We start from the raw sequence: 7,574 nt of genomic DNA on the forward strand, positions 1-7,574 counted from the left end.
ATGCAAGCAAATCAAGTTGTAAAACTGGGTCTTATAACCTGCAGTGGAAAATTAATCTACCTTTGAAAACTGAGATGCTTGGACACTATCTGGGCCTTGTAAAGACACAAAATGCGACCATGGGACAAGTGACCATGCATCTCTATCTGTCCATCATACAGGTACGTTCTGCTGAAACGTCCAAGTCATAAAGTCAGGGAGACTCAGCAGCAATCCATTGTAGGATGGAAGTAGCTTATACAGGCGTGAACATAGGCAGAACAGGAAATCAGGCTACGTGAGCAGGAAGGAGCCCAGACCCCCATGTCACTGCCCAGGACTGCACCACCAGCACCCCTTTCTCAGATCACATGTGTGGTCACATTCGGTGCCTCAAATGACCGGCTGAATGAGGAGGGAGACAGACCATGCTAAGCTTGCAGATGGATTGGCTCATTGCATGGATGTCTTTAAACACTGTGGTGAGAAAAAACATTTTCTCTATGGGCAGAATTTTATGCCCAGCACCTGACTATCTACTTTGTATAAAAGAAAAAAATGGCCCCAGTTGGTGATATGTCTAGGTCCCTGGACAGTGGCAATTGACCTGACCAGCTAGTTAGAGACATGGAAGGGAAAGTATTAGGATTTGAAACAATGAAATCTGGTCTAGAGACACGTGGATGGACATATATATGTAGGTGGATTCAAAGTGTGAAGATCTTTGTATTTCTTCTTAAGGCCTACCAGAATGCATCCACCATGGAAGAGGAAGTGAAAAATCAAGTAGACCAAATGAGCCTGCCAGTTGATGCTAGAGAGCGTTTGCCAGCAGCCCCTGCAGTGCTGACAAGATGAGCATGTGAGTAAGTGACCACAGAAGCTATGAATGGGCCCAATAGCACAAGTTCCCACTTACAAGTCAGATATTGTTAATGTCACAGCAAATGTCCAGTCTGTCAGCAACAGAGGGTGATGCTAAACTCCCAGGACGGTGTTATCCCTCAAGAAGGCCAACTGGTCACTTGGATGCAAGTTGAGCGTGGCCCCCTTCTGCTCTGAAAGAACCAGTGGTTCATCCTCAGACACATAGCTATCTGTCTTCTTCCCATGCTTACCTCAACAGCACCATTATTCAAGAGCTAATGAAAAACTTGATCCAGCAGCACGGAGTTCCTCACCACGTGGCATCCAATCAGGAAATCCACTTCATAGTAGAGGCAGCAAGAAGTGGGATCTGCAGATTAAGTCAAAAACCATAGGACCCTGAAGATACCTGCCTGATAGTGCATTCGACAGTCCCACTGACAGCAAAGCTGAAGTGTCAGCATGGAGATAATACCCTCAGAAGACTAGGTTCAAAATATACACTCACTATCATTCCCAGTGACCCACTTAAGAGCTCTGTGCTTCCTATTTCTGCAACTGGAATTTCCAAGGATGGAAGCCCTGTTCCCAGAGACAGGCTTGCTGAGGGACACATCAAGGACCTCACTGAACTACAGTGATGGCTGTTAGCTGAGCACTTTGGGTTTTTGTTTCAGGGACCAACCGGCCAAAAAAGCAAACAAACAACAACAACAACAAAAGAGTTACCATCTATCTAAGGGTAGATGATCCTGATAGCAGAAAATGTTAGGATTGCTGTGACACAGTGAGCGTGGGAGGGACCATGTGTGGAGCTCAGCTGATCTACTTGGATGGCTCTCGAATCCTCCTGCCCAGTGACAGACTTGATTTGCCATATGCAGTAACTCCAGCAAGAAAAAGGGTTACCAGGGTTCACACTCCTCAAGAATAAGATCACGGGTTAATATCACCAGAAAATCCCCTGCGACCAACAGAGGTGGTAACTGAGGGTGAGGCAGATGTGTAATGGACTGTGAAGGAGGGAGATAATGATCACCAGCTGTAGCTCCAAGATCACGTGCAGTGACAAGTCTGTGCTTCATCCCACTGACCTCACTCACAAATTTCCCCTCAGGAAGAGAGACCTACCAGAGAATCTCTCTCCGGATGAGTTGACTCTCAAGGTGCGAATGGAGGACAGTAACAGGTTCAGATATGCACTGGAACTCATATCACGCCACTTCAGAAAAGGAATAGCTGTCCAGCTGTGACAAGTGAGGTTAGCTGACAGCCTTTTCTGTTGGCTTCCTTTGGATCTGCCTTAGATTTTAAGCCAAATCAGTTGTTTTTTTCTTTTTTTTCCCACGGCAGCCCCTTGTCAGTGACTGAGCAAGGTAGTGGTATGGCTTTGTTTCTTTCACAGGTGCTACTCTCTTACAAACTTCTTGTTCTTCTGTTCCTGTCTCAGTGCCTGCTTCTTAGAGAATCCAACTAGCAAATATTCTCTCTAGTCTTTCTTAAAATGTAATGTTCCTTCTAAGATTATTTTCCTTCAGCCTGAAGAATTTCTGTGTTTATTTCAGTCTAAGTTTACCTGATATAATTAACCCACTGGAAATTAGCACTCAGATACTGTATTAATCAAAGGAAAAACTAAACTGGAGAACACAGTGAGAAAAGAAAAATACTTTATAGTTTTGAAAGAATTTACAGGAAAGAAACTGACTTTGAAAATGCACAGAAATCATTCACAGTCGGAGCAGAAGAGCAGCTGATTTGTTCTGGGATGCAGACCTCAGGTCCTTTTAAAATTTGTAAACATTTTTATGATGCAAATAAAAATATATGAAAATGCATAAACTATATTCACTTTCAAACAGTGTTTTTTAAAAGGCATTTAGATCCATAGTCTCAAAGCAAGTAGAAGAGTTACCTGAAATTCCTGTCTTTTCATTCCTTTTCTCAGTTTCCCACATTGTCACCATTATCCCCACTCCCTCTCCCAATGGCCCAAATCAACTTCTTCTTGTGAGTCTAACACAATTCAGTCTTCTTGAGTCATTTCGTCTTTCAATGTTTGCCTGGTTCCTTTCTGTTTCTAGCCATTGCTGTTTGTTATTTTTCGTCCCTCCCTTGGATGTGAGAAGCACTATGATAATATGTGATAGATGGAAAATAATTTTGAAGACCATGAATCAGTAGTGACAAGTAGAATCAATCATTAGAAGCATCCTTATAAAAAAACAAAGCCACACCACTGATCACTTGACTCAGTAGAAAAATGACAGAAAAAAATCCCAGAGCAAAGCAGGAGTGTACATGGAGTCATGGCCAGGGAGTAAAGAATGGGTTTTCCTCGCCTAGATGGGATGAAGATGACTGACAAATGGTTCTAGAATTTCTGTATAGGAATAAACACTGGCTTTGTGTTGTCATAAATTATAGTACTCATAAATACAATAGTTAGGAAGCTAGTCAACTGCAAGAGATTTATGAATTACACTATGCAGGAGAGGGTGTGCAAAATATGAGAGAATTGCACCAGCGCTGTACCTTACCAATTGACAAGAATGTGTAAATTACTCCATCCACGAGATAACCTTAGACTTTGGAACCTTTTCACTGTCACTCATTTGAACTCACATCTCCTGTTAACGTGTCCTACAACTGATGCTCTGGAAACTTCTCCTCCCGCTCCCTTGGAGGCCAGCTGCACTACCCAGGCTCCTCCTGTGGCTCCTCCTACCCCAGCAATCTGGTCTGCACCACGGACCTCTGCTCTCCCAGCACCTGCCAGCTGAGCTCCTCTCTCTACAGAGGCTGTCAGGAGACCTGCTGTGAGCCCACCAGGTGCCATGTGATGTCCAGTCCCTGCCAGACATTCTGCTACTGCCAGAGGACCTCCCTGCTCTGCAGTCCTGCCAGTCAATTTATATCGTGTCCTGGGTTTTGGGTCCAGAAGTGGCTTCTTTTTGGCTATGGATCTAGGAGCCTCTACTTACAGGACTGTCCCTCCATGGCTTGGAATCTGGATTCCCTACCTTGGGCTACGTACCCACTTTCTGTCATCCAACCTACTTTGCTGCTAGGAGCCTTTAACCGTCTTGTAACCAACCCATCTATGTTTCTGGTTTCTACTGATCAACTTGTTGAGTTCTAGTACTTTTTAAGTAATGTCATCAAAATGCCTACTCAAAGTTCTGTCATGCTCACTATTTCCATTGGCAAATCACATCTTATTATACAGTGCTTCCTACCTCCAATAGAGGGATGAAAAATAACACATAATGAGCAATGAGTAGAAACAGAAAGGAACAGGCTAAGAGACGGACTCCTGAATCCGATGAATTTAGTGATTTAATCCAAAAGAATGAGTGTAATATCAGCATTACTGAAAGAATTTACATTTATTTCCTGCCCAAAATGGATAAAAAGTTAAGGGATTATAAACCAATAAACTAATCCAATCTGACATTGAAATATCTTTACATTATGGCTTATACATTATTGACCAGACTTTGTACTGAGTTAGATTTGGCAGGAAGAATGAAAACTCAATGTGTACATTTTGGAAGTTTAAAAAGTTATAGATTTGATCTAATTTCTCTGGACGATGGACATTTTTCTCATTCAAACCATAGTCACTGGACATCCATGTTTTGAAGTTCTAGAGTTTTACAAATAGAAGTCTCAGGATCAGGATAAACTTTGATTTTCTCAAAGAACATCGGTCTTATCTGTGTGGACTTAGGGAACTGTAACTGTGAGGTTGACAGATTTGTAGGGAATTTCTTGAACAAGAGTAACATTTAGAGTCACATGATTAGGATAATAAATGGAAGAAAAACTAAATGAAAGACTAATTTAAAAATACACATGAACCCTAAATAAATTCGAATGAGTTTATCCAATATGTATTGTTAAAAACAACCAGATCCATGCTTCTAATGGTGAGTTTCTAATGTAATTCATTTTTCTGTATGTATGAGAAGATACAGACAGTGATTTTTTAGTGGGAAGGGTAAAGCTTCAGAATATCAGTGATTCCACTTTAACGCTTCCCTAAAGCCAAACTAAATATAGATGAAAACAATCCCTTTATATCAATTAACCTGACTATTTCATTTGGATCTCAGCATAAAGTTGGAGACACTATATGTTTAGTTTTTTTGGTAACAATCTCAGCTTTCACAAGCCACATATTTAACAAAAAACCATATGAGATTAAGAGAAATTGGTACTGAGAAATAAAAGTGAATTACAAAATTACATTATCCCTGAATAGTACTAATAACAAGGTTTAAAGAACATCCTATTAATTATTTCTTTAGGTCCTCAAATAGATTTGTGACAAAGATATATATTTAAAATTCAAGTTATTCTAAGTAGGAGGAAATTGATATTTAAAGCAAATCAGAGAATTTCCCAGTTATGACAACCAAAACTGTCTCTCTAGATATTGCCAAATACTTCCTAGAGGACAAAAGGCAAACTCCCCCCTGGTTGAGAACCATTTATCTAAATTAATTCATGGGAAAAAAGGAGATGAAAAATAGAGAACAGCATTTAAGAGAATCTGGATCTCAGTGAAAAGATCGAGCATACTTGTGCTTTTGAAACTCTGAAAACAGAAAAGAGAGAGAATGGAGGAGAATATATATTTGGGGAGAAAATGTTAAGAATGTTCTAAAACGAAGTCCAAAAGTGCTGCAAACTGAAAGTTGGGTAATACAGAAACTCTGACCTCTGACACCCACCCACACCTAACTCTCATGAACATCTGCTGAATCTAAGTTCCCTGAGGAAGAAAGCAGACTACCTGTTAAAAAAAAATAGCGCTGAAATACGAATTATCTACAAAGATAATTGAACAAAATAGTCAAAATTCTGAAAGAACACAGATTTCATACTGGAGTACTATGTTCAGAAAATGCATGCTTCAAAACTGAAGCAAATAAATCAAGAGAATGTCTCATCAGCAGACTGACAGTAAATATATGCTGAAAGTTGTCTGTTACTGAGAAGGAAAATATATTTACCAAACAACAGGAAAATGTCTCACGTTAGGCTACGAGCTGCACTTTTCTCCCATTCTTAAGAATGTTACTCTCTTAGTCATGAAACCTCACCACTGGATATATTTACCACTTTCTGGGATGCAAATGACTCCTAGTCTACACTGGGTAAATATAATAGAAATATTTTCTAGATAACAAATAGACAAGACACCATCTGCTGGCATCAATCTTCATATCCCAAGTCATAACTTTTGATGCCTGCCTTCTCATTAAGATGATTAATCAAAGTTGACTCCTCCGGATGGTTAGTAAGTTAAAAAGCAACTCCCATAAAATAATTAGGTGGGTGGAAAAAGTAGGATCTAAAAATACATCATGGTTCCACAAACCACAGACCTGAAAAAAATAAGATAGAAAATGGAAATGAGGATCTGCAAACATGTTTGGAAGCCATTAGTTCCACAGCTCAGAGTCAACATTTTAATTTAAAATCCCCCAATATTTTAAAATGTGGATAAATAATTCTCTTTTTGGAAAACATAATCTATGGAAGTATACATTGCACCAATATAATACATGGGTTGCATTTTGCAATGGTCTGAGAAGAAGGAGTTCCTGAGGAAAACGCACTGATTTCAGTGTTTTGCTAGAGAATGACCTTTCTCTACACTCATCAATTCTTATTTTGTTCCATCAAGGCTACTTTGAAAAAGGGTTTGGCGAAGAAAGAAAATGGGGGACATACATACAGGATATCATATTGAGTAGAATATTTTCCCTACTTGGTTGGCAAGAAGGAATAAGATTCAGATTCTAACTTGGGACATTAGTAAATAAATGATTTGCAAATGTGTTTTGGAAAAGTCATTTCCTTACTTTGCTTTCTCGAGGAGCCCTGTGCTATGTTGCTTTTCCAATTTGAATGTTACTGTCATTACCATTTTTGAAGAACCAACTTTGGGCCGTGTTATACTCTATACAAGTAGTTTTTTACTCTTATATTGATTTCTACCTTAAACTTGTTTCTTCTTTCTGTTTTCTTTTGTCTTAACTTGTTATCTCTTATTCTAACTTCTTGATCTTCAGCCTTTCTTCTCATCAAATATATGCACTTAATGCACAAAATTCTCTCAAAGCACTGAATTGGTTGAAATCTTTAAGTTTTGGTTTTTTATCTTCAATATCATTTAGATCAAGGAGTTTTTTACTGTCCATGTTATCTAAGTGAGATAGGCTGGAACCTGGGACCTGGGACCCTTTGCTGCATACTTACACCTGGGCAGATGTCTCCCGACCAACAGAATACAAAGACATTATAAGGGACTAAAAATAGCCACACACATGTGCAGTTGCTGCAAAGTTGAACAAGATAAAAACAAACAAAAAGAAACAAAAAACCCAACTGCCACTTCCGAGGTGTCAGGACCAAAAGCAGGGCACTGCACAAGATCCCTGCCCACAGCATCACCACGGGGGTGGGCAGACCAACTAAGCACCCCTCCCCCCCTACCCAGGGGTTTGCTTTTATCCTCACCCATTTAAGGCTTGGCTCACCTCCCCTCAGGGAGCGAACAAGGGAGCCTGTCACTTGTTTTCACTCCCTCGTGCTGCAGCAAGAATCCCAGTAAAGCCTTGCCAGAATTTCTCATCAATTTCTATTGATTAAAGAGTCCAAGAACCCGAGTTGGTAACATAAGGAAGAGGGAGAATGTTTGACAATAAAGGAGA

The 7,574-nt window shown here is 40.0% G+C and overlaps 1 pseudogene; it reads left to right on the forward strand.

Moving 5' to 3' along the window:
* Nucleotides 1–1,651: 1,651 nt before the first annotated feature.
* Nucleotides 1,652–3,927, forward strand: LOC116152640 (keratin-associated protein 13-1-like; annotated as a pseudogene).
* The last annotated feature ends 3,647 nt before the right edge of the window (nt 3,928–7,574 follow it).

The sequence above is a fragment of the Camelus dromedarius genome, chromosome 2 (genome assembly GCF_036321535.1).
Source record: "Camelus dromedarius isolate mCamDro1 chromosome 2, mCamDro1.pat, whole genome shotgun sequence".
NCBI classification, from domain to species: Eukaryota; Metazoa; Chordata; class Mammalia; order Artiodactyla; family Camelidae; genus Camelus; species Camelus dromedarius.